Raw genomic sequence first — 23,870 nt, 5'->3', positions numbered from 1 at the left:
AGGCTAGCATCCAAATTCATTACGTACGGCGCTATTTTAGACACAACACAGGCTAAATCAGTGCAATGCAAATTCACTTCACACCAAGAGTACCGCACATTTTCCTTACACGTCTGTAGCCTATCATGAAGCAGGATTGCCGAGTTACAGTGAGCGCCGCACTTCATTGGACAGTGGCACGTGTTTTTCTTCTTTTGGTTCTGCGCTCTAGCGATTTCAGTTTGAAAGGACACAACGACAACCAAGTTCAAGTGCAGACTCTCAGCTTTAATTTGAGGCCATTTTCAAGCACACCCGACGAACCGTTTGGAACTCACGTCGCATCTTGCACACGGTCACTTGTCCATTTAGGTGTCGCATTTCGGCAGGGCTCTGGCTTGGTGTTCGACGTGACATCACCGCGACTGAAATGCGCTCTGTTTGCGGTTGAGGGCGATGTACACTGTTGCATTGTGGGGAAACAGAAAGTCGTCCTTGAAATGCGGTGGGAAAACGCCAAAATAATAAACACATGAAAAAAAAGAAGTACATGAATGAAAAGGTTGCCATCGTTTATGCGGCTAGCCGCAAGAGCGCAAATCAGACTTTTGAACCGGCTAGACATTGTGACTTGACGGGCTGCTAGCCGAATACTCAGAAACCGTAACTGTGCAACGTACCACCTAGCGGTCCGGCCCATCCCTTGCGGATTCCAACTCATACTTACCTGGCAGGGGAGATACCGTGATCACGAAGGCGGTTCACCCAGGGCGAGGCTCGGCCATTGCACTCCGGCTGTGTTGACCCCTGCGAATTCCTCAAATGTGGGAATCTCGACTGCATAATTTCTGCTAGTGGGGGACTGCGTTCGCGCTCTCCCCTGATCACGTGGTCAAACGATAGACTCGATTAATGTGCAAATACCCCCTTGTGCTGCCTTTCCTTCGCTTACGGCCATACCACTCTGAATACGTCTGATCTCGGAAGCTAAGCAGGGTCGGGCCCGGTTAGTACTTGGATGGGAGACCGCCTGGGAATACCAGGTGCTGTAAGCTTTTTTCACTATGCTTTTGGACAGGCGCTGCTGTTTCACAACGTTCAAAACACGTCGCGCACAGTGCTATATCGTTTAGTCTATTACCCGTTTATGCTTCTCATGTCTTACCCAGACACTTGGGCAGCGCATTGCAAAGGAACAAGGCTAGCATCCAAATTCATTACGTACGGCGCTATTTTAGACACAACACAGGCTAAATCAGTGCAATGCAAATTCACTTCACACCAAGAGTACCGCACATTTTCCTTACACGTCTGTAGCCTATCATGAAGCAGGATTGCCGAGTTACAGTGAGCGCCGCACTTCATTGGACAGTGGCACGTGTTTTTCTTCTTTTGGTTCTGCGCTCTAGCGATTTCAGTTTGAAAGGACACAACGACAACCAAGTTCAAGTGCAGACTCTCAGCTTTAATTTGAGGCCATTTTCAAGCACACCCGACGAACCGTTTGGAACTCACGTCGCATCCTGCACACGGTCACTTGTCCATTTAGGTGTCGCATTTCGGCAGGGCTCTGGCTTGGTGTTCGACGTGACATCACCGCGACTGAAATGCGCTCTGTTTGCGGTTGAGGGCGATGTACACTGTTGCATTGTGGGGAAACAGAAAGTCGTCCTTGAAATGCGGTGGGAAAACGCCAAAATAATAAACACATGAAAAAAAAGAAGTACATGAATGAAAAGGTTGCCATCGTTTATGCGGCTAGCCGCAAGAGCGCAAATCAGACTTTTGAACCGGCTAGACATTGTGACTTGACGGGCTGCTAGCCGAATACTCAGAAACCGTAACTGTGCAACGTACCACCTAGCGGTCCGGCCCATCCCTTGCGGATTCCAACTCATACTTACCTGGCAGGGGAGATACCGTGATCACGAAGGCGGTTCACCCAGGGCGAGGCTCGGCCATTGCACTCCGGCTGTGTTGACCCCTGCGAATTCCTCAAATGTGGGAATCTCGACTGCATAATTTCTGCTAGTGGGGGACTGCGTTCGCGCTCTCCCCTGATCACGTGGTCAAACGATAGACTCGATTAATGTGCAAATACCCCCTTGTGCTGCCTTTCCTTCGCTTACGGCCATACCACTCTGAATACGTCTGATCTCGGAAGCTAAGCAGGGTCGGGCCCGGTTAGTACTTGGATGGGAGACCGCCTGGGAATACCAGGTGCTGTAAGCTTTTTTCACTATGCTTTTGGACAGGCGCTGCTGTTTCACAACGTTCAAAACACGTCGCGCACAGTGCTATATCGTTTAGTCTATTACCCGTTTATGCTTCTCATGTCTTACCCAGACACTTGGGCAGCGCATTGCAAAGGAACAAGGCTAGCATCCAAATTCATTACGTACGGCGCTATTTTAGACACAACACAGGTTAAATCAGTGCAATGCAAATTCACTTCACACCAAGAGTACCGCACATTTTCCTTACACGTCTGTAGCCTATCATGAAGCAGGATTGCCGAGTTACAGTGAGCGCCGCACTTCATTGGACAGTGGCACGTGTTTTTCTTCTTTTGGTTCTGCGCTCTAGCGATTTCAGTTTGAAAGGACACAACGACAACCAAGTTCAAGTGCAGACTGTCAGCTTTAATTTGAGGCCATTTTCAAGCACACCCGACGAACCGTTTGGAACTCACGTCGCATCTTGCACACGGTCACTTGTCCATTTAGGTGTCGCATTTCGGCAGGGCTCTGGCTTGGTGTTCGACGTGACATCACCGCGACTGAAATGCGCTCTGTTTGCGGTTGAGGGCGATGTACACTGTTGCATTGTGGGGAAACAGAAAGTCGTCCTTGAAATGCGGTGGGAAAACGCCAAAATAATAAACACATGAAAAAAAAAGAAGTACATGAATGAAAAGGTTGCCATCGTTTATGCGGCTAGCCGCAAGAGCGCAAATCAGACTTTTGAACCGGCTAGACATTGTGACTTGACGGGCTGCTAGCCGAATACTCAGAAACCGTAACTGTGCAACGTACCACCTAGCGGTCCGGCCCATCCCTTGCGGATTCCAACTCATACTTACCTGGCAGGGGAGATACCGTGATCACGAAGGCGGTTCACCCAGGGCGAGGCTCGGCCATTGCACTCCGGCTGTGTTGACCCCTGCGAATTCCTCAAATGTGGGAATCTCGACTGTATAATTTCTGCTAGTGGGGGACTGCGTTCGCGCTCTCCCCTGATCACGTGGTCAAACGATAGACTCGATTAATGTGCAAATACCCCCTTGTGCTGCCTTTCCTTCGCTTACGGCCATACCACTCTGAATACGTCTGATCTCGGAAGCTAAGCAGGGTCGGGCCCGGTTAGTACTTGGATGGGAGACCGCCTGGGAATACCAGGTGCTGTAAGCTTTTTTCACTATGCTTTTGGACAGGCGCTGCTGTTTCACAACGTTCAAAACACGTCGCGCACAGTGCTATATCGTTTAGTCTATTACCCGTTTATGCTTCTCATGTCTTACCCAGACACTTGGGCAGCGCATTGCAAAGGAACAAGGCTAGCATCCAAATTCATTACGTACGGCGCTATTTTAGACACAACACAGGCTAAATCAGTGCAATGCAAATTCACTTCACACCAAGAGTACCGCACATTTTCCTTACACGTCTGTAGCCTATCATGAAGCAGGATTGCCGAGTTACAGTGAGCGCCGCACTTCATTGGACAGTGGCACGTGTTTTTCTTCTTTTGGTTCTGCGCTCTAGCGATTTCAGTTTGAAAGGACACAACGACAACCAAGTTCAAGTGCAGACTCTCAGCTTTAATTTGAGGCCATTTTCAAGCACACCCGACGAACCGTTTGGAACTCACGTCGCATCCTGCACACGGTCACTTGTCCATTTAGGTGTCGCATTTCGGCAGGGCTCTGGCTTGGTGTTCGACGTGACATCACCGCGACTGAAATGCGCTCTGTTTGCGGTTGAGGGCGATGTACACTGTTGCATTGTGGGGAAACAGAAAGTCGTCCTTGAAATGCGGTGGGAAAACGCCAAAATAATAAACACATGAAAAAAAAGAAGTACATGAATGAAAAGGTTGCCATCGTTTATGCGGCTAGCCGCAAGAGCGCAAATCAGACTTTTGAACCGGCTAGACATTGTGACTTGACGGGCTGCTAGCCGAATACTCAGAAACCGTAACTGTGCAACGTACCACCTAGCGGTCCGGCCCATCCCTTGCGGATTCCAACTCATACTTACCTGGCAGGGGAGATACCGTGATCACGAAGGCGGTTCACCCAGGGCGAGGCTCGGCCATTGCACTCCGGCTGTGTTGACCCCTGCGAATTCCTCAAATGTGGGAATCTCGACTGCATAATTTCTGCTAGTGGGGGACTGCGTTCGCGCTCTCCCCTGATCACGTGGTCAAACGATAGACTCGATTAATGTGCAAATACCCCCTTGTGCTGCCTTTCCTTCGCTTACGGCCATACCACTCTGAATACGTCTGATCTCGGAAGCTAAGCAGGGTCGGGCCCGGTTAGTACTTGGATGGGAGACCGCCTGGGAATACCAGGTGCTGTAAGCTTTTTTCACTATGCTTTTGGACAGGCGCTGCTGTTTCACAACGTTCAAAACACGTCGCGCACAGTGCTATATCGTTTAGTCTATTACCCGTTTATGCTTCTCATGTCTTACCCAGACACTTGGGCAGCGCATTGCAAAGGAACAAGGCTAGCATCCAAATTCATTACGTACGGCGCTATTTTAGACACAACACAGGTTAAATCAGTGCAATGCAAATTCACTTCACACCAAGAGTACCGCACATTTTCCTTACACGTCTGTAGCCTATCATGAAGCAGGATTGCCGAGTTACAGTGAGCGCCGCACTTCATTGGACAGTGGCACGTGTTTTTCTTCTTTTGGTTCTGCGCTCTAGCGATTTCAGTTTGAAAGGACACAACGACAACCAAGTTCAAGTGCAGACTGTCAGCTTTAATTTGAGGCCATTTTCAAGCACACCCGACGAACCGTTTGGAACTCACGTCGCATCTTGCACACGGTCACTTGTCCATTTAGGTGTCGCATTTCGGCAGGGCTCTGGCTTGGTGTTCGACGTGACATCACCGCGACTGAAATGCGCTCTGTTTGCGGTTGAGGGCGATGTACACTGTTGCATTGTGGGGAAACAGAAAGTCGTCCTTGAAATGCGGTGGGAAAACGCCAAAATAATAAACACATGAAAAAAAAGAAGTACATGAATGAAAAGGTTGCCATCGTTTATGCGGCTAGCCGCAAGAGCGCAAATCAGACTTTTGAACCGGCTAGACATTGTGACTTGACGGGCTGCTAGCCGAATACTCAGAAACCGTAACTGTGCAACGTACCACCTAGCGGTCCGGCCCATCCCTTGCAGATTCCAACTCATACTTACCTGGCAGGGGAGATACCGTGATCACGAAGGCGGTTCACCCAGGGCGAGGCTCGGCCATTGCACTCCGGCTGTGTTGACCCCTGCGAATTCCTCAAATGTGGGAATCTCGACTGCATAATTTCTGCTAGTGGGGGACTGCGTTCGCGCTCTCCCCTGATCACGTGGTCAAACGATAGACTCGATTAATGTGCAAATACCCCCTTGTGCTGCCTTTCCTTCGCTTACGGCCATACCACTCTGAATACGCCCGATCTCGGAAGCTAAGCAGGGTCGGGCCCGGTTAGTACTTGGATGGGAGACCGCCTGGGAATACCAGGTGCTGTAAGCTTTTTTCACTATGCTTTTGGACAGGCGCTGCTGTTTCACAACGTTCAAAACACGTCGCGCACAGTGCTATATCGTTTAGTCTATTACCCGTTTATGCTTCTCATGTCTTACCCAGACACTTGGGCAGCGCATTGCAAAGGAACAAGGCTAGCATCCAAATTCATTACGTACGGCGCTATTTTAGACACAACACAGGTTAAATCAGTGCAATGCAAATTCACTTCACACCAAGAGTACCGCACATTTTCCTTACACGTCTGTAGCCTATCATGAAGCAGGATTGCCGAGTTACAGTGAGCGCCGCACTTCATTGGACAGTGGCACGTGTTTTTCTTCTTTTGGTTCTGCGCTCTAGCGATTTCAGTTTGAAAGGACACAACGACAACCAAGTTCAAGTGCAGACTGTCAGCTTTAATTTGAGGCCATTTTCAAGCACACCCGACGAACCGTTTGGAACTCACGTCGCATCTTGCACACGGTCACTTGTCCATTTAGGTGTCGCATTTCGGCAGGGCTCTGGCTTGGTGTTCGACGTGACATCACCGCGACTGAAATGCGCTCTGTTTGCGGTTGAGGGCGATGTACACTGTTGCATTGTGCGGAAACAGAAAGTCGTCCTTGAAATGCGGTGGGAAAACGCCAAAATAATAAACACATGAAAAAAAAGAAGTACATGAATGAAAAGGTTGCCATCGTTTATGCGGCTAGCCGCAAGAGCGCAAATCAGACTTTTGAACCGGCTAGACATTGTGACTTGACGGGCTGCTAGCCGAATACTCAGAAACCGTAACTGTGCAACGTACCACCTAGCGGTCCGGCCCATCCCTTGCGGATTCCAACTCATACTTACCTGGCAGGGGAGATACCGTGATCACGAAGGCGGTTCACCTAGGGCGAGGCTTGGCCATTGCACTCCGGCTGTGTTGACCCCTGCGAATTCCTCAAATGTGGGAATCTCGACTGCATAATTTCTGCTAGTGGGGGACTGCGTTCGCGCTCTCCCCTGATCACGTGGTCAAACGATAGACTCGATTAATGTGCAAATACCCCCTTGTGCTGCCTTTCCTTCGCTTACGGCCATACCACTCTGAATACGCCCGATCTCGGAAGCTAAGCAGGGTCGGGCCCGGTTAGTACTTCGATGGGAGACCGCCTGGGAATACCAGGTGCTGTAAGCTTTTTTCACTATGCTTTTGGACAGGCGCTGCTGTTTCACAACGTTCAAAACACGTCGCGCACAGTGCTATATCGTTTAGTCTATTACCCGTTTATGCTTCTCATGTCTTACCCAGACACTTGGGCAGCGCATTGCAAAGGAACAAGGCTAGCATCCAAATTCATTACGTACGGCGCTATTTTAGACACAACACAGGTTAAATCAGTGCAATGCAAATTCACTTCACACCAAGAGTACCGCACATTTTCCTTACACGTCTGTAGCCTATCATGAAGCAGGATTGCCGAGTTACAGTGAGCGCCGCACTTCATTGGACAGTGGCACGTGTTTTTCTTCTTTTGGTTCTGCGCTCTAGCGATTTCAGTTTGAAAGGACACAACGACAACCAAGTTCAAGTGCAGACTGTCAGCTTTAATTTGAGGCCATTTTCAAGCACACCCGACGAACCGTTTGGAACTCACGTCGCATCTTGCACACGGTCACTTGTCCATTTAGGTGTCGCATTTCGGCAGGGCTCTGGCTTGGTGTTCGACGTGACATCACCGCGACTGAAATGCGCTCTGTTTGCGGTTGAGGGCGATGTACACTGTTGCATTGTGCGGAAACAGAAAGTCGTCCTTGAAATGCGGTGGGAAAACGCCAAAATAATAAACACATGAAAAAAAAGAAGTACATGAATGAAAAGGTTGCCATCGTTTATGCGGCTAGCCGCAAGAGCGCAAATCAGACTTTTGAACCGGCTAGACATTGTGACTTGACGGGCTGCTAGCCGAATACTCAGAAACCGTAACTGTGCAACGTACCACCTAGCGGTCCGGCCCATCCCTTGCGGATTCCAACTCATACTTACCTGGCAGGGGAGATACCGTGATCACGAAGGCGGTTCACCTAGGGCGAGGCTTGGCCATTGCACTCCGGCTGTGTTGACCCCTGCGAATTCCTCAAATGTGGGAATCTCGACTGCATAATTTCTGCTAGTGGGGGACTGCGTTCGCGCTCTCCCCTGATCACGTGGTCAAACGATAGACTCGATTAATGTGCAAATACCCCCTTGTGCTGCCTTTCCTTCGCTTACGGCCATACCACTCTGAATACGCCCGATCTCGGAAGCTAAGCAGGGTCGGGCCCGGTTAGTACTTCGATGGGAGACCGCCTGGGAATACCAGGTGCTGTAAGCTTTTTTCACTATGCTTTTGGACAGGCGCTGCTGTTTCACAACGTTCAAAACACGTCGCGCACAGTGCTATATCGTTTAGTCTATTACCCGTTTATGCTTCTCATGTCTTACCCAGACACTTGGGCAGCGCATTGCAAAGGAACAAGGCTAGCATCCAAATTCATTACGTACGGCGCTATTTTAGACACAACACAGGTTAAATCAGTGCAATGCAAATTCACTTCACACCAAGAGTACCGCACATTTTCCTTACACGTCTGTAGCCTATCATGAAGCAGGATTGCCGAGTTACAGTGAGCGCCGCACTTCATTGGACAGTGGCACGTGTTTTTCTTCTTTTGGTTCTGCGCTCTAGCGATTTCAGTTTGAAAGGACACAACGACAACCAAGTTCAAGTGCAGACTGTCAGCTTTAATTTGAGGCCATTTTCAAGCACACCCGACGAACCGTTTGGAACTCACGTCGCATCTTGCACACGGTCACTTGTCCATTTAGGTGTCGCATTTCGGCAGGGCTCTGGCTTGGTGTTCGACGTGACATCACCGCGACTGAAATGCGCTCTGTTTGCGGTTGAGGGCGATGTACACTGTTGCATTGTGGGGAAACAGAAAGTCGTCCTTGAAATGCGGTGGGAAAACGCCAAAATAATAAACACATGAAAAAAAAAGAAGTACATGAATGAAAAGGTTGCCATCGTTTATGCGGCTAGCCGCAAGAGCGCAAATCAGACTTTTGAACCGGCTAGACATTGTGACTTGACGGGCTGCTAGCCGAATACTCAGAAACCGTAACTGTGCAACGTACCACCTAGCGGTCCGGCCCATCCCTTGCGGATTCCAACTCATACTTACCTGGCAGGGGAGATACCGTGATCACGAAGGCGGTTCACCTAGGGCGAGGCTTGGCCATTGCACTCCGGCTGTGTTGACCCCTGCGAATTCCTCAAATGTGGGAATCTCGACTGCATAATTTCTGCTAGTGGGGGACTGTTGGTGTGAAGTGAATTTGCATTGCACTGATTTAACCTGTGTTGTGTCTAAAATAGCGCCGTACGTAATGAATTTGGATGCTAGCCTTGTTCCTTTGCAATGCGCTGCCCAAGTGTCTGGGTAAGACATGAGAAGCATAAACGGGTAATAGACTAAACGATATAGCACTGTGCGCGACGTGTTTTGACGTGTCCTTGAAATGCGGTGGGAAAACGCCAAAATAATAAACACATGAAAAAAAAAGAAGTACATGAATGAAAAGGTTGCCATCGTTTATGCGGCTAGCCGCAAGAGCGCAAATCAGACTTTTGAACCGGCTAGACATTGTGACTTGACGGGCTGCTAGCCGAATACTCAGAAACCGTAACTGTGCAACGTACCACCTAGCGGTCCGGCCCATCCCTTGCGGATTCCAACTCATACTTACCTGGCAGGGGAGATACCGTGATCACGAAGGCGGTTCACCTAGGGCGAGGCTTGGCCATTGCACTCCGGCTGTGTTGACCCCTGCGAATTCCTCAAATGTGGGAATCTCGACTGCATAATTTCTGCTAGTGGGGGACTGCGTTCGCGCTCTCCCCTGATCACGTGGTCAAATGATAGACTCGATTAATGTGCAAATACCCCCTTGTGCTGCCTTTCCTTCGCTTACGGCCATACCACTCTGAATACGCCCGATCTCGTCTGATCTCGGAAGCTAAGCAGGGTCGGGCCCGGTTAGTACTTGGATGGGAGACCGCCTGGGAATACCAGGTGCTGTAAGCTTTTTTCACTATGCTTTTGGACAGGCGCTGCTGTTTCACAACGTTCAAAACACGTCGCGCACAGTGCTATATCGTTTAGTCTATTACCCGTTTATGCTTCTCATGTCTTACCCAGACACTTGGGCAGCGCATTGCAAAGGAACAAGGCTAGCATCCAAATTCATTACGTACGGCGCTATTTTAGACACAACACAGGTTAAATCAGTGCAATGCAAATTCACTTCACACCAAGAGTACCGCACATTTTCCTTACACGTCTGTAGCCTATCATGAAGCAGGATTGCCGAGTTACAGTGAGCGCCGCACTTCATTGGACAGTGGCACGTGTTTTTCTTCTTTTGGTTCTGCGCTCTAGCGATTTCAGTTTGAAAGGACACAACGACAACCAAGTTCAAGTGCAGACTGTCAGCTTTAATTTGAGGCCATTTTCAAGCACACCCGACGAACCGTTTGGAACTCACGTCGCATCTTGCACACGGTCACTTGTCCATTTAGGTGTCGCATTTCGGCAGGGCTCTGGCTTGGTGTTCGACGTGACATCACCGCGACTGAAATGCGCTCTGTTTGCGGTTGAGGGCGATGTACACTGTTGCATTGTGGGGAAACAGAAAGTCGTCCTTGAAATGCGGTAGGAAAACGCCAAAATAATAAACACATGAAAAAAAAGAAGTACATGAATGAAAAGGTTGCCATCGTTTATGCGGCTAGCTGCAAGAGCGCAAATCAGACTTTTGAACCGGCTAGACATTGTGACTTGACGGGCTGCTAGCCGAATACTCAGAAACCGTAACTGTGCAACGTACCACCTAGCGGTCCGGCCCATCCCTTGCGGATTCCAACTCATACTTACCTGGCAGGGGAGATACCGTGATCACGAAGGCGGTTCACCCAGGGCGAGGCTCGGCCATTGCACTCCGGCTGTGTTGACCCCTGCGAATTCCTCAAATGTGGGAATCTCGACTGCATAATTTCTGCTAGTGGGGGACTGCGTTCGCGCTCTCCCCTGATCACGTGGTCAAACGATAGACTCGATTAATGTGCAAATACCCCCTTGTGCTGCCTTTCCTTCGCTTACGGCCATACCACTCTGAATACGCCCGATCTCGTCTGATCTCGGAAGCTAAGCAGGGTCGGGCCCGGTTAGTACTTGGATGGGAGACCGCCTGGGAATACCAGGTGCTGTAAGCTTTTTTCACTATGCTTTTGGACAGGCGCTGCTGTTTCACAACGTTCAAAACACGTCGCGCACAGTGCTATATCGTTTAGTCTATTACCCGTTTATGCTTCTCATGTCTTACCCAGACACTTGGGCAGCGCATTGCAAAGGAACAAGGCTAGCATCCAAATTCATTACGTACGGCGCTATTTTAGACACAACACAGGCTAAATCAGTGCAATGCAAATTCACTTCACACCAAGAGTACCGCACATTTTCCTTACACGTCTGTAGCCTATCATGAAGCAGGATTGCCGAGTTACAGTGAGCGCCGCACTTCATTGGACAGTGGCACGTGTTTTTCTTCTTTTGGTTCTGCGCTCTAGCGATTTCAGTTTGAAAGGACACAACGACAACCAAGTTCAAGTGCAGACTGTCAGCTTTAATTTGAGGCCATTTTCAAGCACACCCGACGAACCGTTTGGAACTCACGTCGCATCTTGCACACGGTCACTTGTCCATTTAGGTGTCGCATTTCGGCAGGGCTCTGGCTTGGTGTTCGACGTGACATCACCGCGACAGAAATGCGCTCTGTTTGCGGTTGAGGGCAATGTACACTGTTGCATTGTGGGGAAACAGAAAGTCGTCCTTGAAATGCGGTGGGAAAACGCCAAAATAATAAACACATGAAAAAAAAAGAAGTACATGAATGAAAAGGTTGCCATCGTTTATGCGGCTAGCCGCAAGAGCGCAAATCAGACTTTTGAACCGGCTAGACATTGTGACTTGACGGGCTGCTAGCCGAATACTCAGAAACCGTAACTGTGCAACGTACCACCTAGCGGTCCGGCCCATCCCTTGCGGATTCCAACTCATACTTACCTGACAGGGGAGATACCGTGATCACGAAGGCGGTTCACCCAGGGCGAGGCTCGGCCATTGCACTCCGGCTGTGTTGACCCCTGTGAATTCCTCAAATGTGGGAATCTCGACTGCATAATTTCTGCTAGTGGGGGACTGCGTTCGCGCTCTCCCCTGATCACGTGGTCAAACGATAGACTCGATTAATGTGCAAATACCCCCTTGTGCTGCCTTTCCTTCGCTTACGGCCATACCACTCTGAATACGCCCGATCTCGTCTGATCTCGGAAGCTAAGCAGGGTCGGGCCCGGTTAGTACTTGGATGGGAGACCGCCTGGGAATACCAGGTGCTGTAAGCTTTTTTCACTATGCTTTTGGACAGGCGCTGCTGTTTCACAACGTTCAAAACACGTCGCGCACAGTGCTATATCGTTTAGTCTATTACCCGTTTATGCTTCTCATGTCTTACCCAGACACTTGGGCAGCGCATTGCAAAGGAACAAGGCTAGCATCCAAATTCATTACGTACGTCGCTATTTTAGACACAACACAGGCTAAATCAGTGCAATGCAAATTCACTTCACACCAAGAGTACCGCACATTTTCCTTACACGTCTGTAGCCTATCATGAAGCAGGATTGCCGAGTTACAGTGAGCGCCGCACTTCATTGGACAGTGGCACGTGTTTTTCTTCTTTTGGTTCTGCGCTCTAGCGATTTCAGTTTGAAAGGACACAACGACAACCAAGTTCAAGTGCAGACTGTCAGCTTTAATTTGAGGCCATTTTCAAGCACACCCGACGAACCGTTTGGAACTCACGTCGCATCTTGCACACGGTCACTTGTCCATTTAGGTGTCGCATTTCGGCAGGGCTCTGGCTTGGTGTTCGACGTGACATCACCGCGACAGAAATGCGCTCTGTTTGCGGTTGAGGGCAATGTACACTGTTGCATTGTGGGGAAACAGAAAGTCGTCCTTGAAATGCGGTGGGAAAACGCCAAAATAATAAACACATGAAAAAAAAGAAGTACATGAATGAAAAGGTTGCCATCGTTTATGCGGCTAGCCGCAAGAGCGCAAATCAGACTTTTGAACCGGCTAGACATTGTGACTTGACGGGCTGCTAGCCGAATACTCAGAAACCGTAACTGTGCAACGTACCACCTAGCGGTCCGGCCCATCCCTTGCGGATTCCAACTCATACTTACCTGGCAGGGGAGATATCGTGATCACGTGTTTCTTTCTTGCTGTGCATTTTGCTCTGGCTTCTTTTCAGTTCAGTTGGTCCTGTTGCCCACCACTGGGGTTCTAGTGGTGGACAGGGGGTCACTGGGCTGTTTAGTTGCTTTCTAAGAGCATTTTGTTCTTTTGTTATTTTCCCTTCCTTTTCTTAGTCCGTTCTCTTTCCCTTTCCATTTTCTTCCTTTTTTCTGGACGGGCTGCAAGGCTTGGGTTCAGTACGTGGCTTGACCGCGGCTGGCTCGACCTTGTAGCCCAGCGGAACACCCCGGAAACCCAGATCAGTGGCACATAGCTGCACTGATCAGGAGCCAGGGCCTGCTGCCTGGAGGAACCCGGAGCCGAGGTCTGCGGCCTGCTGCCTGGAGGAGCCCGGAGCCGAGGTCTGCGGCCTGCTGCCTGGAGGAGCCCGGAGCCGAGGTCTGCGGCCAGGGCCTGCTGCCTGGAGGAGCCCGGAGCCGAGGTCTGCGGCCTACTGCCTGGAGGAGCCCGCAGCCAGGGCCTGCTGCCTGGAGGAGCCCGGAGCCGAGGTCTGCGGCCTACTGCCTGGAGGAGCCCGCAGCCAGGGCCTGCTGCCTGGAGGAGCCCGGAGCCGAGGTCTGCGGCCTGCTGCCTGGAGGAGCCCGGAGCCAAGGCCTGCGGCCTGCTGCTTGGAGGAGCCCGGAGCCAAGGCCTGCGGCCTGCTGCCTGGAGGAGCCCGGAGCCAGGGACTTCGGCCTGCTGCCTGGAGGAGCCCGGAGCCAGGGCCTGCTGCCTGAAAGAGCCTGGAGCCAGATCCTGGAGCCTGACCCTGCAGAGGGAGCCAGAGGAGACCTGCAATCAGCTGAGTGTCTATGCGCCAGACCCCAGATTCTTAGGGGAGTAATATTGGAGGAGGTTGCACTGCAGCCTTCTCCCTTTCCAGTTTTAGTTTCTTTGAGTTGTTTTCTCAGTTAAACCCCACTAAATACCTGTTCCTTTTTTCCCCTTTTTCTTTCACCCTCATTTTGATTTTGAACCTCTATTTTACTTTTATTTCTTTTGTTTGTGAGTGTTTCCCTACCCCTTTTCCTTTCCCCACCCTTCCCCCTTCTCCCCATTTCCCCTCCCCCCCACCTTCTCATTCCACCTACCTGCACACCCGAAACATCATGGAGAACCAGCGAGCACCCGGCACGAGAAGGCACAACGCAGTCAGATTCATCCACAACCGCACTGACCCGGAACCATCACTGACACGCCTGGAGTTCAGCAGAGCAGTGCTGCAGAGAGGTTTGGGCTTCGCTCCGTCTGACTTGAACTGCCTGTTCAAGCTGCCTGGTCCTAGGGACATATTTGAAACCAGTTTTAAGAATGCACAGACACTAGAGATGTTTTGTAATCAGTACAGACAGAAAGCCACACAAACACCACTGAACAAATTCACAGTAGAAGCACTCACTGACAGGGAGGTTAAGGTTATCACAGTTTTATTTTATAATGAATCAGTTTCAGATTATGACATTTCACTTTGGTTAAGCAGACACGGCACATTGGTATCGGACGTGAGACGGGTATACGACGAGGACGGGGTGTGGACAGGCGCCAGAAAATGGTTAGTCCGTCTGCACCCAGACGACACATCCATCGGGGGGGTCAGGCATTTACCCAGCACCATCACTTTGGGACAGAACAGGGGACAAATTTTTTATAATGGGATGCCAAAACTTTGCCGCACCTGTGGGAACCTGGGGCACCTCGCAGCAGCATGCACGGTGATTAAATGTAAAAATTGTGGAGGGGAGCACCAGACAAACAAATGCACAGAGGCACGGAGGTGTAATCTATGTGGGAGCCAGGAGCATGTTTTCAGGGACTGTCCATCCTCATATGCCAACAAAACACGAGCACGCACAGACAGCAACGCACAACAGGGCACAGACCACCCTCCACAGGACACAGCACCCCCTCCACAGAACACAGCACCACCCCCACAAAACACAACCAACACAAACCCACAAACACACGATGCAACCACAGAACCCGCACAGACCCCCCCTCAGCACCCCACCACCACAGAACAACCCACCCCTACACCACAGTCCGAGACAGAACCCGACACAGACCAGCCCCCAAACCCCTCACAGATGGAGACAGTTGGACCAGACACACAGACAGACTCACTCCCGTGTGGAAATCCTGGACAGTGCACGACACAAGACAGTACTAGCACCAACTCCCCTTCCACCACTACAGACACTGAACAGATAGAAGTCAAGAGCGAGGACGAGGAGATTGAGATCACAGACAGCACACCCTCCACTCTGCCCACAGACACAGACAACACAACAGACACACTGTCACCAGACATCCTTGGAAAAAGAAAAAGAGACCCCCGACCACGGGAAAGGAAAAGAACTACCACCACCTCCACCAATCAGGACACAGAACCAGAACCCACACAAGCAGAAAAACAACCCCCAGCACCACCACCACCACCACCAGAAAAACAGCCACCACCGCCACCTCCACAGACAGTGGAACCGCCGACACAACCTGACAAACCAGCACAGCCAGTAAAACACGCACAGACGGACAGCCCGACCACTACCCAAATACCCCCCAAACCCGTAGTCACCCCAAGGACACACCGCTCCTCTGGGAAAACGATGACAGAACCAGCACAACCAGCACCAGCAAAACCCACCAGACCCAGAACTTCACACAGCACACCTGACAAAGACGACGCACCTGAACTGGACTACATATGGGGAGAAGTTATAGACAGGACGGTCAAATTACAACACCCACAGACACGACCACCCCCACAGACACGCGTATCTAGGGAAACACTCCGACTCACCAAACTTTACATTGACACCCGCCCGGACACAGCTGGACCAGTGCACGCTTCGCAGGCAGCCCTGGGTGCGTCGAGAGCCGGTAAGCCAGCCACACCCCTCACCACTCTGCCCGCCAGGTCCTCCTCCAATCCACCCGGGGGGGGTCCTCCAGAATCTAGAACAGGGAAAGGGCAGAAGTAAATATCACCTCCCGTGATCAGCTATGGATTGGACGCAGTACCATACATACACCACTGTCATTGCACTAGTTACCACTACAACAACAATCATGAGCACATTAAACATCCTCACATTAAACGTACGCAGTATTCACAACAATAAGAAAAGGGCAGACGTCATGGCATTCCTCACAACACAAAACACAGACATTTTATGTTTACAAGAGTGTAGAATCCCCTTTTTAACAGATTACATAGATTATCAGAATGAATGGGCCATAGGGGATTCGGTGTGGTCGGGTTCGAGTGTGGCACGTGCAGATGGGGTGGCAATATTAATCAAGAATAACTCAGTCAAGATAACCCGGAAAAAAGTGGTGGAGGCAGGAAGGATTTTAGCAGTTGAACTTGTTTATAACAATTTTCACTTTAAGGTTATTAATGTTTATGCACCCGCAAACCAAAATGAGCGCACAGCCTTTTTCCCCAAGCTGCGTCCAATCCTTTTGGGAAACCTCCCCGTCGTGATGGCAGGGGACTTCAACTGTGCCCTGAGGGATGAGGATCGGAGCCGGCCGTGGAGGGACCGCTCGAGTCGGGAGCTGGCGTCAGTCATAGCGGACTACTCCCTCACTGACGCCGGTCGGGACCTGGTGCCACACTACACGTGGGTGAGTTCCTGTGGCAAATCCTTTTCCCGGATAGACCTCCTCCTTCTGAGCCATCAGATACAATCACAGAACATCACAGCACAAACAGTCTTCTTTTCAGATCACAAAGCACTCACCATCCAGATTACAACACCAGCACAAACACACAGGGGGAGAGGAATCTGGAAACTAAACACATCATTACTAGAGGACAAAGCAATAAAACAGGCATACATCAATAGACTACAAGAATGGGCATCACTCAAGGAACTCTTCACGTCACCCGTAGAATGGTGGGAAATGGTCAAGACACGCACTAAGGGTTACTTCATCACGGCAGGACGCAGGCAGGCACAGAAAAGGAGGGAACAAACAAAAAAATTGCACAGCACACTCCAACGACTAGCAGCACTACAGGCACAGGGATTCCAGGTCGCACAAGAAATCACACAGGCCAAACACAACCTCTCAGCACTCTATAGACAGGAACAGGAAAAAATTAGACATCAAAGCAGAGTTCAACACCTAGAACAAAATGAAAAATGCACCCGTTACTTTTATAGGAAGATCAAGAACAAAAAGAATCACATACAGACATTACTGGACAACACAGGACAAATCATCACGGGTGAACAGAATATACACAACCACATCAGGGCATTCTACACTGATCTGTATAGCACAAAGCACATGGATGAGCACATGGTGGACACATACCTACATGACATCCCAGCCATAGCACCCCGGGCAGGAGAAGGAGAGGAGGAGGAGGAGGAGAGTCTGTCCGTGGAGGAGCTCACCCACGTGGTGAAAGGCCTGAACACCGGCAAAACTCCGGGTCCCGACGGGCTCCCGGCCGAGTACTACCAAACCTTTTGGGAACACCTCAAGGTAGATTTAACATCGGTGCTCTCCGCGGTGTACAGTGAGGGCCGGTTGGCCCCCTCGATGACAGAGAGCGTCATCACCCTTATTTACAAGGGCAAGGGTGATGAGCGTAGCCTGACAAACTGGAGGCCTATTAACCTCTTGGGGGCCGACTACAAGCTCTTGGCGAAGGCCCTCATGTACAGGCTCCAGGAGACTACCCCTCAGGTCGTGGGTCCGGACCAGGCTTGCGGGGTCCCGGAGAGGTCGACCGCCGATAACCTGGTGCTCATCCGGGACATCATGGCCCACTCTGTCGAACGGTCGAAACCTTTTTGCATGTTTAATCTAGATCAGGAGAAGGCCTTCGACAGAGTGGGCCATAGCTACATGTTTAAGGTCCTGGAGGCAATGAACCTCCCTCTTGGTCTTAGAAAATGGATTCACATCATCTATCAAAACAACACAGCAAAAATACTGGTTAATGGACACACTACAGAACACTTTCCCATACACTCAGGGGTTAGACAGGGTTGCCCACTTTCTGCACTACTGTACATACACTGCCTGGAACCACTCTTACACAAAATCAGGACAAACACAGACATCACCGGCTACACACTCCCAGGGTGCACAGAACAACTCAAGGCACTTGCATACATGGACGACATCACACTTTTCTGCACTGAACAAACCTCTGTACAGCACATCATTAGGACTCTGGACCACTTCTGCACAGCCACCTCCGCGATAATTAACAAGACCAAGAGCGAGGTGTTTGTGTCCAGGGCCTGGGCGGTCGACCAGGTCCTGTCGGACACATTTCCCATTCGTACATCCGTGAACATCCTTGGCGTCACGTTCGATAGGACCAACTCCGGGGGCCGGAGCTGGGCCGGGGCCCTCGGCCGGGCTCGAGCTAAGACCTGCAGTTGGAGTTCCAGGGCACTGTCAATGACGGGGAGAATCCTCATAGTACAGACGATCCTTTACCCGATCCTCGCCTATGTCGGAAAGATCTTTCCCCCAGACAAGCATATTGAGAAACAAATTAACAAAATTGTCTTTGGTTTTGTCTGGGGGAGTAGGCAGGAGAGGGTAAAGAGGCTGATCATGTGGAAGGACCCTAGGAACGGGGGTAGAGGCGTGCCAAACGTCGCAGAACTGATCAGGATGCAGAGCCTCGCCTACCACATCAACTCCATAAAAAACCGCAGTAACAAAACCGGATACATGACCCGTTTTTACTTCACCACCAGCTTAAGACCCCTGGGGCTCTGCATCCTGGATCACAGGCACCCCTACTCCTGGGACCCCCCCCAGCCCTACAGGTCACTCCGCCGGTACATCTACACAGCACGTCTGCACACTGCACAGCTCACTCACTGGACATTTCAGGAAATCAAAAACACCACAAATGCACAGGAACATTTACACAGACCCGACAACACGACCCACAGCACAGCCACTACAGTTTGGAAAAACATAAATCACCCATGCCTTCTGAACACACAGAAAGACCTGGCGTGGCTAGCTGTGCTGAAAGCTCTCCCCACCAGGGTGTTCATGTTCAGGAGGAGCTTGGCCCTGGCGGAGACATGCCCGTACCCTCGCTGTAACGAAAAGGAAACCGGAGATCACCTCCTGTGGCACTGCAGAAAGGCCAAATCTATCTGGCAATCCATTTTCACTTTCCTGGACACATACACTGACACACAGTCACTGACCCTCCGGGATATCCTCCTCGGCCCCCGCAACGGGATCACATCTGCTGAGGAGGAGATTGCCTGGAGGGTGATCAACATCACCAAGCACACTTTATGGGACGCACGCAACATCATGTTTTTTCAAAAACAGGAACTTCACAACATCATCATCACCCGGCAGATCACCAACCACATCAAGGACTACTATCACCTGGACTGTCACAAAGCCGGAAAGAGCACCACAAACACAAAATGGAAAATTCACAACAGCACAGAATTACACATATGACACGGACACCCTGGACAATACACCTACAGCCGGACACCTACACTCCCGAAGCCTTCCCTTGGGTAATGTATGTAATGTTTACTGTGTACTGTCTACTGTCTTAATGTATTGTGGTATTGTCTGCAGTCATGTTTAAATGTAACTCTGTTTGTTACTGTCTGACGTTTGCAATGTAAATATGTGTTATGTAAGTAAATGTAAATAAATGTAAGTATGAATGTAAATGAAATGTAAGAGTGAAAGTAAGTGAAACTCAGTAATGTCTTAATGTATTTTGGTATTGTCTGCGGTCATGTTTAAATGTAACTCTGTTTGTTACTGTCTGACGTTTGCAATGTAAATATGTGTTATGTAAGTAAATGTAAGTAAATGTAAGTATGAATGTAAATGAAAGTAAGTGAAACTCAATAAAAGAAATAACGGTTCACCCAGGGCGAGGCTCGGCCATTGCACTCCGGCTGTGTTGACCCCTGCGAATTCCTCAAATGTGGGAATCTCGACTGCATAATTTCTGCTAGTGGGGGACTGCGTTCGCGCTCTCCCCTGATCACGTGGTCAAACGATAGACTCGATTAATGTGCAAATACCCCCTTGTGCTGCCTTTCCTTCGCTTACGGCCATACCACTCTGAATACGCCCGATCTCGGAAGCTAAGCAGGGTCGGGCCCGGTTAGTACTTGGATGGGAGACCGCCTGGGAATACCAGGTGCTGTAAGCTTTTTTCACTATGCTTTTGGACAGGCGCTGCTGTTTCACAACGTTCAAAACACGTCGCGCACAGTGCTATATCGTTTAGTCTATTACCCGTTTATGCTTCTCATGTCTTACCCAGACACTTGGGCAGCGCATTGCAAAGGAACAAGGCTAGCATCCAAATTCATTACGTACGGCGCTATTTTAGACACAACACAGGCTAAATCAGTGCAATGCAAATTCACTTCACACCAAGAGTACCGCACATTTTCCTTACACGTCTGTAGCCTATCATGAAGCAGGATTGCCGAGTTACAGTGAGCGCCGCACTTCATTGGACAGTGGCACGTGTTTTTCTTCTTTTGGTTCTGCGCTCTAGCGATTTCAGTTTGAAAGGACACAACGACAACCAAGTTCAAGTGCAGACTCTCAGCTTTAATTTGAGGCCATTTTCAAGCACACCCGACGAACCGTTTGGAACTCACGTCGCATCTTGCACACGGTCACTTGTCCATTTAGGTGTCGCATTTCGGCAGGGCTCTGGCTTGGTGTTCGACGTGACATCACCGCGACTGAAATGCGCTCTGTTTGCGGTTGAGGGCGATGTACACTGTTGCATTGTGGGGAAACAGAAAGTCGTCCTTGAAATGCGGTGGGAAAACGCCAAAATAATAAACACATGAAAAAAAAGAAGTACATGAATGAAAAGGTTGCCATCGTTTATGCGGCTAGCCGCAAGAGCGCAAATCAGACTTTTGAACCGGCTAGACATTGTGACTTGACGGGCTGCTAGCCGAATACTCAGAAACCGTAACTGTGCAACGTACCACCTAGCGGTCCGGCCCATCCCTTGCGGATTCCAACTCATACTTACCTGGCAGGGGAGATACCGTGATCACGAAGGCGGTTCACCCAGGGCGAGGCTCGGCCATTGCACTCCGGCTGTGTTGACCCCTGCGAATTCCTCAAATGTGGGAATCTCGACTGCATAATTTCTGCTAGTGGGGGACTGCGTTCGCGCTCTCCCCTGATCACGTGGTCAAATGATAGACTCGATTAATGTGCAAATACCCCCTTGTGCTGCCTTTCCTTCGCTTACGGCCATACCACTCTGAATACGTCTGATCTCGGAAGCTAAGCAGGGTCGGGCCCGGTTAGTACTTGGATGGGAGACCGCCTGGGAATACCAGGTGCTGTAAGCTTTTTTCACTATGCTTTTGGACAGGCGCTGCTGTTTCACAACGTTCAAAACACGTCGCGCACAGTGCTATATCGTTTAGTCTATTACCCGTTTATGCTTCTCATGTCTTACCCAGACACTTGGGCAGCGCATTGCAAAGGAACAAGGCTAGCATCCAAATTCATTACGTACGGCGCTATTTTAGACACAACACAGGCTAAATCAGTGCAATGCAAATTCACTTCACACCAAGAGTACCGCACATTTTCCTTACACGTCTGTAGCCTATCATGAAGCAGGATTGCCGAGTTACAGTGAGCGCCGCACTTCATTGGACAGTGGCACGTGTTTTTCTTCTTTTGGCTCTGCGCTCTAGCGATTTCAGTTTGAAAGGACACAACGACAACCAAGTTCAAGTGCAGACTGTCAGCTTTAATTTGAGGCCATTTTCAAGCACACCCGACGAACCGTTTGGAACTCACGTCGCATCTTGCACACGGTCACTTGTCCATTTAGGTGTCGCATTTCGGCAGGGCTCTGGCTTGGTGTTCGACGTGACATCACCGCGACAGAAATGCGCTCTGTTTGCGGTTGAGGGCAATGTACACTGTTGCATTGTGGGGAAACAGAAAGTCGTCCTTGAAATGCGGTGGGAAAACGCCAAAATAATAAACACATGAAAAAAAAAGAAGTACATGAATGAAAAGGTTGCCATCGTTTATGCGGCTAGCCGCAAGAGCGCAAATCAGACTTTTGAACCGGCTAGACATTGTGACTTGACGGGCTGCTAGCCGAATACTCAGAAACCGTAACTGTGCAACGTACCACCTAGCGGTCCGGCCCATCCCTTGCGGATTCCAACTCATACTTACCTGGCAGGGGAGATACCGTGATCACGAAGGCGGTTCACCCAGGGCGAGGCTCGGCCATTGCACTCCGGCTGTGTTGACCCCTGCGAATTCCTCAAATGTGGGAATCTCGACTGCATAATTTCTGCTAGTGGGGGACTGCGTTCGCGCTCTCCCCTGATCACGTGGTCAAATGATAGACTCGATTAATGTGCAAATACCCCCTTGTGCTGCCTTTCCTTCGCTTACGGCCATACCACTCTGAATACGTCTGATCTCGGAAGCTAAGCAGGGTCGGGCCCGGTTAGTACTTGGATGGGAGACCGCCTGGGAATACCAGGTGCTGTAAGCTTTTTTCACTATGCTTTTGGACAGGCGCTGCTGTTTCACAACGTTCAAAACACGTCGCGCACAGTGCTATATCGTTTAGTCTATTACCCGTTTATGCTTCTCATGTCTTACCCAGACACTTGGGCAGCGCATTGCAAAGGAACAAGGCTAGCATCCAAATTCATTACGTACGGCGCTATTTTAGACACAACACAGGCTAAATCAGTGCAATGCAAATTCACTTCACACCAAGAGTACCGCACATTTTCCTTACACGTCTGTAGCCTATCATGAAGCAGGATTGCCGAGTTACAGTGAGCGCCGCACTTCATTGGACAGTGGCACGTGTTTTTCTTCTTTTGGCTCTGCGCTCTAGCGATTTCAGTTTGAAAGGACACAACGACAACCAAGTTCAAGTGCAGACTGTCAGCTTTAATTTGAGGCCATTTTCAAGCACACCCGACGAACCGTTTGGAACTCACGTCGCATCTTGCACACGGCCACTTGTCCATTTAGGTGTCGCATTTCGGCAGGGCTCTGGCTTGGTGTTCGACGTGACATCACCGCGACTGAAATGCGCTCTGTTTGCGGTTGAGGGCGATGTACACTGTTGCATTGTGGGGAAACAGAAAGTCGTCCTTGAAATGCGGTGGGAAAACGCCAAAATAATAAACACATGAAAAAAAAGAAGTACATGAATGAAAAGGTTGCCATCGTTTATGCGGCTAGCCGCAAGAGCGCAAATCAGACTTTTGAACCGGCTAGACATTGTGACTTGACGGGCTGCTAGCCGAATACTCAGAAACCGTAACTGTGCAACGTACCACCTAGCGGTCCGGCCCATCCCTTGCGGATTCCAACTCATACTTACCTGGCAGGGGAGATACCGTGATCACGAAGGCGGTTCACCCAGGGCGAGGCTCGGCCATTGCACTCCGGCTGTGTTGACCCCTGCGAATTCCTCAAATGTGGGAATCTCGACTGCATAATTTCTGCTAGTGGGGGACTGCGTTCGCGCTCTCCCCTGATCACGTGGTCAAATGATAGACTCGATTAATGTGCAAATACCCCCTTGTGCTGCCTTTCCTTCGCTTACGGCCATACCACTCTGAATACGTCTGATCTCGGAAGCTAAGCAGGGTCGGGCCCGGTTAGTACTTGGATGGGAGACCGCCTGGGAATACCAGGTGCTGTAAGCTTTTTTCACTATGCTTTTGGACAG

At 50.2% G+C, this 23,870-nt stretch overlaps 17 non-coding genes and 12 pseudogenes across 17 annotated transcripts; all 29 read left to right on the top strand.

Annotated features, from left to right (window-relative positions):
- The first annotated feature begins 698 nt into the window (after positions 1-698).
- Positions 699-862, top strand: LOC133117701 (U1 spliceosomal RNA). The gene has a single exon (XR_009706244.1). It is a non-coding gene; the product is annotated as a U1 spliceosomal RNA (small nuclear RNA).
- Positions 863-925: 63 nt separating this feature from the next.
- On the top strand, positions 926-1,034 carry LOC133117539 (5S ribosomal RNA; annotated as a pseudogene).
- An 841-nt stretch (positions 1,035-1,875) lies between these two features.
- Positions 1,876-2,039, top strand: LOC133117700 (U1 spliceosomal RNA). Its single transcript, XR_009706243.1, has one exon. It is a non-coding gene; the product is annotated as a U1 spliceosomal RNA (small nuclear RNA).
- A 63-nt stretch (positions 2,040-2,102) lies between these two features.
- Positions 2,103-2,211, top strand: LOC133117538 (5S ribosomal RNA; annotated as a pseudogene).
- Positions 2,212-3,053: 842 nt separating this feature from the next.
- LOC133117165 (U1 spliceosomal RNA) lies at positions 3,054-3,217 on the top strand. The gene has a single exon (XR_009705966.1). It is a non-coding gene; the product is annotated as a U1 spliceosomal RNA (small nuclear RNA).
- A 63-nt stretch (positions 3,218-3,280) lies between these two features.
- On the top strand, positions 3,281-3,389 carry LOC133117537 (5S ribosomal RNA; annotated as a pseudogene).
- An 841-nt stretch (positions 3,390-4,230) lies between these two features.
- On the top strand, positions 4,231-4,394 carry LOC133117699 (U1 spliceosomal RNA). Its single transcript, XR_009706242.1, has one exon. It is a non-coding gene; the product is annotated as a U1 spliceosomal RNA (small nuclear RNA).
- Positions 4,395-4,457: 63 nt separating this feature from the next.
- LOC133117536 (5S ribosomal RNA) lies at positions 4,458-4,566 on the top strand (annotated as a pseudogene).
- Positions 4,567-5,407: 841 nt separating this feature from the next.
- Positions 5,408-5,571, top strand: LOC133117698 (U1 spliceosomal RNA). Its single transcript, XR_009706241.1, has one exon. It is a non-coding gene; the product is annotated as a U1 spliceosomal RNA (small nuclear RNA).
- A 63-nt stretch (positions 5,572-5,634) lies between these two features.
- Positions 5,635-5,743, top strand: LOC133117402 (5S ribosomal RNA; annotated as a pseudogene).
- Positions 5,744-6,584: 841 nt separating this feature from the next.
- On the top strand, positions 6,585-6,748 carry LOC133117747 (U1 spliceosomal RNA). The gene has a single exon (XR_009706287.1). It is a non-coding gene; the product is annotated as a U1 spliceosomal RNA (small nuclear RNA).
- Positions 6,749-6,811: 63 nt separating this feature from the next.
- On the top strand, positions 6,812-6,920 carry LOC133117416 (5S ribosomal RNA; annotated as a pseudogene).
- An 841-nt stretch (positions 6,921-7,761) lies between these two features.
- Positions 7,762-7,925, top strand: LOC133117746 (U1 spliceosomal RNA). The gene has a single exon (XR_009706286.1). It is a non-coding gene; the product is annotated as a U1 spliceosomal RNA (small nuclear RNA).
- Positions 7,926-7,988: 63 nt separating this feature from the next.
- LOC133117415 (5S ribosomal RNA) lies at positions 7,989-8,097 on the top strand (annotated as a pseudogene).
- An 842-nt stretch (positions 8,098-8,939) lies between these two features.
- On the top strand, positions 8,940-9,087 carry LOC133117214 (U1 spliceosomal RNA; annotated as a pseudogene).
- A 417-nt stretch (positions 9,088-9,504) lies between these two features.
- On the top strand, positions 9,505-9,668 carry LOC133117745 (U1 spliceosomal RNA). The gene has a single exon (XR_009706285.1). It is a non-coding gene; the product is annotated as a U1 spliceosomal RNA (small nuclear RNA).
- A 63-nt stretch (positions 9,669-9,731) lies between these two features.
- LOC133117546 (5S ribosomal RNA) lies at positions 9,732-9,850 on the top strand. The gene has a single exon (XR_009706110.1). It is a non-coding gene; the product is annotated as a 5S ribosomal RNA (ribosomal RNA).
- An 841-nt stretch (positions 9,851-10,691) lies between these two features.
- Positions 10,692-10,855, top strand: LOC133117697 (U1 spliceosomal RNA). The gene has a single exon (XR_009706240.1). It is a non-coding gene; the product is annotated as a U1 spliceosomal RNA (small nuclear RNA).
- A 63-nt stretch (positions 10,856-10,918) lies between these two features.
- LOC133117535 (5S ribosomal RNA) lies at positions 10,919-11,037 on the top strand. The gene has a single exon (XR_009706109.1). It is a non-coding gene; the product is annotated as a 5S ribosomal RNA (ribosomal RNA).
- Positions 11,038-11,879: 842 nt separating this feature from the next.
- Positions 11,880-12,043, top strand: LOC133117199 (U1 spliceosomal RNA). The gene has a single exon (XR_009706000.1). It is a non-coding gene; the product is annotated as a U1 spliceosomal RNA (small nuclear RNA).
- A 63-nt stretch (positions 12,044-12,106) lies between these two features.
- On the top strand, positions 12,107-12,225 carry LOC133117524 (5S ribosomal RNA). The gene has a single exon (XR_009706108.1). It is a non-coding gene; the product is annotated as a 5S ribosomal RNA (ribosomal RNA).
- Positions 12,226-19,976: 7,751 nt separating this feature from the next.
- On the top strand, positions 19,977-20,143 carry LOC133117237 (U1 spliceosomal RNA). Its single transcript, XR_009706028.1, has one exon. It is a non-coding gene; the product is annotated as a U1 spliceosomal RNA (small nuclear RNA).
- A 63-nt stretch (positions 20,144-20,206) lies between these two features.
- LOC133117400 (5S ribosomal RNA) lies at positions 20,207-20,315 on the top strand (annotated as a pseudogene).
- An 841-nt stretch (positions 20,316-21,156) lies between these two features.
- On the top strand, positions 21,157-21,320 carry LOC133117695 (U1 spliceosomal RNA). The gene has a single exon (XR_009706239.1). It is a non-coding gene; the product is annotated as a U1 spliceosomal RNA (small nuclear RNA).
- Positions 21,321-21,383: 63 nt separating this feature from the next.
- Positions 21,384-21,492, top strand: LOC133117534 (5S ribosomal RNA; annotated as a pseudogene).
- Positions 21,493-22,334: 842 nt separating this feature from the next.
- Positions 22,335-22,498, top strand: LOC133117694 (U1 spliceosomal RNA). Its single transcript, XR_009706238.1, has one exon. It is a non-coding gene; the product is annotated as a U1 spliceosomal RNA (small nuclear RNA).
- A 63-nt stretch (positions 22,499-22,561) lies between these two features.
- Positions 22,562-22,670, top strand: LOC133117533 (5S ribosomal RNA; annotated as a pseudogene).
- An 841-nt stretch (positions 22,671-23,511) lies between these two features.
- Positions 23,512-23,675, top strand: LOC133117692 (U1 spliceosomal RNA). The gene has a single exon (XR_009706236.1). It is a non-coding gene; the product is annotated as a U1 spliceosomal RNA (small nuclear RNA).
- A 63-nt stretch (positions 23,676-23,738) lies between these two features.
- LOC133117532 (5S ribosomal RNA) lies at positions 23,739-23,847 on the top strand (annotated as a pseudogene).
- The last annotated feature ends 23 nt before the right edge of the window (positions 23,848-23,870 follow it).

Source organism: Conger conger, chromosome 17 (genome assembly GCF_963514075.1).
Source record: "Conger conger chromosome 17, fConCon1.1, whole genome shotgun sequence".
NCBI lineage: Eukaryota > Metazoa > Chordata > Actinopteri > Anguilliformes > Congridae > Conger > Conger conger.
Note: the sequence above shows the minus strand (reverse complement) of the source record. Positions and strands in the feature narration are given on the sequence as shown.